General features: G+C 32.8%; 1 pseudogene; it reads right to left on the bottom strand.

Annotated features, from left to right (window-relative positions):
- Positions 1-3,100: 3,100 nt before the first annotated feature.
- On the bottom strand, positions 3,101-3,800 carry LOC136801777 (uncharacterized; annotated as a pseudogene).
- Between the last annotated feature and the right edge of the window lie 808 nt (positions 3,801-4,608).

Here is a 4,608-nt window from a genome sequence, read left to right as displayed (position 1 = left end):
TTTTTTTATTTTGAAACTAAATAAAAGTTAGGAATTTACAGAAAATTTCACGGCAAAAGCTCTATTATTTCAGGAGCCATTACCAATAGTTTGACCTCCGAACAGAAAGAGCCCCCCCCCTAGGCCGAATAGGGTTAAAAGTGAAATTAAATTGACAATGGAAACTGTCACCGAACCATAGAAAAGTTTGTTCTCACGAAATATAGATTGAACAAACAGAAATCCAGCTCTACTCATTTCAGCTGCGGATACTATGCCCTTACAATGCATTTCGAGGATCTTGAAAAACCTACTCTTAAGACCATATGGGTGCCCAGGGGGGTGTATGAGACCAAGCCTGAAGTCCCGTGACATCTTTTACAGGACTAAACCAACCTGATTCCATTCGACAGTACATTAAAGTTCAAAACTTTGAGTAGGAAGACCCGAGTTAGACCTGTGAAAACCTTTATCATCAGAAATACGACAGTGAAGTGGTTTCTAAGTTGAAAACGTTAATGGGTGTCCTCTGTAAATTTGACGTTGAATAGCTTTCTTCTAAAACATCAAAAAACTTCCTCAGGTCTTATCTATTACAGCAAAGGTTTATTTACTTACTCGGTTTGGGGAATGGTGTATTTTTGGTGAAATCCAGAGACTTGTAAAAATTGCTCACTTTTTTCATAGAAAATCTGCAGACAATATCAATTCTTGGAGCTTATTTCGGTGGAATTGGAACAGTTCTTTTGATTGAGTTCATCATCTTCATGGTGTACCGTTATTCAAAACAAAGAAACAAAGATGCGAACCAAGGTAAATGATTGATTTGACTTCAAATTGTTCCCAGTAGAAAGATAGCTTGACTTTTTACCCACATTGAAAATCATTGCTTCTTGAAGAGTAGATGAAAGTTTGCCGCCTGGATAAAGCTGTAATAAATAAAAGTGGAAATTATTAGAATTCTTCCGATTCGCATTTACATTTTTGTGATTGCTATTTCATTTTGTCTTCACTTGCTAAAAAAATTCCCGAGATATTATTTCTTCCAAATTAACATATGATCTCGGTAACTGGATGGTTACCGTGAAAAGCACAGGCAAAAATCATTTATTGACCTGTGTATGGTGGCCGAGGAAGGCAGTAACGAATTTTTCAAAATGTCAGCGAAAATATCAATGCTATCAGAAAAATAAAAAATAAATTGAAAAAAAAAATAAAAAAAAATAAGAAAAATAAAAAAAAATAAAAAAAAATAGAAAAATAAAAAAATAAAAAAAAAAAAAAAAAAAAAAAGAAAAAAATAAAAGAAAAAAAAAATAAATAAAAAAAAAATAAAAAAAAATGAAAAAAAAAGAACAAAAAAAATGAAGAAATGTTAAAAAATAAAAAAAAATAAAAAAAATAAAAAAAATAAAAACAGATAAAAAAATAAAAAATAAATAAATAAATAAATAAAAAAAAAAAAAAAAAATAAGAAAAAAAAAATCGTTTTTCGATGTAGCCGAGCGAGGCAGTAGCTATACAAAGACCTTAAGCATGGCCGACAAGGGCAATAATTGTAACTGCGTAACTGTGTAACCTTGTAGCCTTGTAACCGTGTAACCTTGTAACCATGTAACTGTGTAACCTTGTAACTGTGTAACTTTGTAACTGTGTAGCCTTGTAACTGTGTAACCTTGTAACTGTGTAACCAGGTAACCCTGTAACCCTGTAACTGCGTAACCTTGTAACTGTGTATCTGTGTATCTGTGTAACTCTGTAACCATGTAACTGTGTATCTGTGTAACCCTGTAACCCTGTAACCTTGTAACCTTGCAACTGTGTAACCATGTAACCTTGTAACTGTGTAACCTTGTAACTGTGTAACCTTGTAACTGTGTAACCTTGTATAAGTGTAACCTTGTAACTTTGTAACTGTGTAACCTTGTAACTGTGTAACCTTGTAACCTTGTAACTGTGTAACCTTGTATAAGTGTAACTGTGTAACCTTGTAACTTTGTAACCTTGTAACTGTTAAACTTGTAAACGTGTATCTGTGTAACCCTGTAACCATGTAACCTTGTAACCTTGTAACTGTGTTACCTCATAACAAGTTAACCCTGTAACTGTGTCAACTTGTAACTGTGTAACCTTGTAACTTTGTGCCAAAATGCAGTATTTTTACTTAAAATTCGTCAACAACTACAATCAGGGACAAAATACTTGGCACAAAAGGGAAATTCACCGGGGTGTTTTGAAACCACAATCGATTTGTAAGTGCTCTAAAGTAGGTTCGAAGGGTAGAGTTTTAACTCTGAGTTTTAACGCTAGACTTAAGTTTAAAAATGGTCCAGTAGGGCTTGAAATATAGCCTAGAAACCAATAAATCCCTCCCAGATCGAAATAATCGATGAAATCAAGTTGAGGGCCTGAAATTGACATTCTCGCTCGAACTTCAATTTTCGAAAAATGGTAAATTAGCCAAAAGTGCAAATATATTATGGCACGGATTGTAGTCTATAAACCACTGAAATTGTGTCAAAAAAAGTTCAAAAATATTTTCCTGCTAAAAATACTATAAAAGAATAAGAAAGTATAACAAAATAAAGAAAAATCGGCTCAAAACGCTCTATTGCGCTCTCCTGTTGGTATTTTATATTGAAAAAACGAGATTTTTGGTGTTTCTAAAACAGGTGAAATTGAAAAAATACCCCACGGCGGAGTGCAAACTCCTGCCTCGTTTGCAATTTTGTCCAGGATAGTCTTTTTAAGACCCGGGTTTCCATAATCAGCATAAAATTTCCGTTCCAACGATGTATACAGTTACACTGTTACATAGTGACAGGGTTACACAGTTACAGGGTTACAAGGTTACACAGTTACAGGGTTACATAGTTACAGGGTTACACAGTTACAAGGTTACACAGTTACAAGGTTACACAGTTACAAGGTTACACAGTTACAGGGTTACATAGTTACAAGGTTACACAGTTACAAAACAGGGTTACATATAGTTACATGGTTACAAGATTACACAGTTATAGGGTTACATGGTTACACAGTTACAGGGTTACCATAGGCGCTTATAGACCACGTCGAAGAAATACAATGGATTTGCTTTTAATTGATTTACATTATCTTTTTACGAGGATTGCACTTCTTTGTATTTTCTCGACGTAGTAGCTCTATTGTCTTGGATCCGGTTACATGGTTACAGGGTTACAAGGTTACATGGTTACACAGTTACAGGATTACATGGTTACTCAGTTACAAGGTTACACGGTTACAAGGTTACAAGGTTACACAGTTACACAGTTACAAGGTTACACAGTTACAAGGTTACATGGTTGCAAGGTTACACAGTTACAAGGTTACATAGTTACAAGGTTAGATGGTTACAGGATTACACAGTTACAAGGTTACACAGTTACAAAGTTACAAGGTTACACAGTTACAAGGTTACACAGTTACAAGGTTACACGTTTACAAGGTTACACAGTTACAAGGTTACATAGTTACAAGGTTAGATGGTTACAGGATTACACAGTTACAAGGTTACACAGTTACAAAGTTACAAGGCTACACAGTTACAAGGTTACACAGTTACAAGGTTACACGTTTACAAGGTTACACAGTTACAAGGTTACATGGTTACAAGGTTAGATGGTTGCAAGGTTAGATGGTTACAGGATTACACAGTTACAAGGTTACACAGTTACAAAGTTACAAGGCTACACAGTTACAAGGTTACACAGTTACAAGGTTACACGTTTACAAGGTTACACAGTTACAAGGTTACATGGTTACACAGTTACAAGGTTGCAAGGTTAGACGGTTACAAAGTTACACAGTTACAAGGTTACACAGTTACATGGTTACAAGGTTACACGGTTACAAGGCTACAAGGTTACGCAGTTACAGGGTTACACAGTTACGCAGTTACAATTATTGCCCTTGACGGCCATGTTTAAGGTCTTTGTATAGCTACTGCCTCGCTCGGCTTGATAGAAAAAAAAGTTCCCTTGTCGGCCATGTTCAAGGTGTTTGTATAGCTATTGCCTCGCTCGGCTACATTGAAAAACGATTTTTTTTCTTTTTTATTTTTTTTTTAATTTTTTTTTTATTTTTTTAATTTTTTTAATTTTTTTTTTTTTTTTTACATTTTTTCATTTTTTTTTTTCATTTTTTTTTTCTTAATTTTTTATTATTTTTTTTATTTTTTTTTTTATTTTTTTAATTTTTTTAATTTTTTTTCTATTTTTTTACAGTTCTTCATTTTTTTTTAATTTTTTTTTTATTTCTTTTAATTTTTTTTGAATTTTTTTTTTTTATTATTTTTATTTTTTTATTATTTTTTATTATTTTTTTATTTTTTTATATATATATTTTTTTTTAATTATTTTTTATTTTTCTTATTTTTTTTTATTTTTTTTTCAATTTATTTTTTATTTTTTTGATAGCATTGATATTTTCGCTGACATTTTGAAAAATTCGTTACTGCCTTCCTCGGCCACCATACCTGTGGCAACCAATCGAGATTCTATTCAGTGCGCAACCAACGCAGAGAAAAGTAACCATAGACGACCATCCAAGATCTTGGATGAAGTTCAAAGTTGATATTTTTATTCCCGTCGTTGAAAACACAGCTTA

Source organism: Clytia hemisphaerica, unplaced genomic scaffold (assembly GCF_902728285.1).
Source record: "Clytia hemisphaerica strain Z4C2 unplaced genomic scaffold, Clytia hemisphaerica genome assembly, whole genome shotgun sequence".
Classification (NCBI taxonomy): Eukaryota; Metazoa; Cnidaria; class Hydrozoa; order Leptothecata; family Clytiidae; genus Clytia; species Clytia hemisphaerica.
The sequence above is the reverse complement of the archived record's forward strand: the minus strand, read 5'-3'. Positions and strand labels throughout refer to the sequence as shown.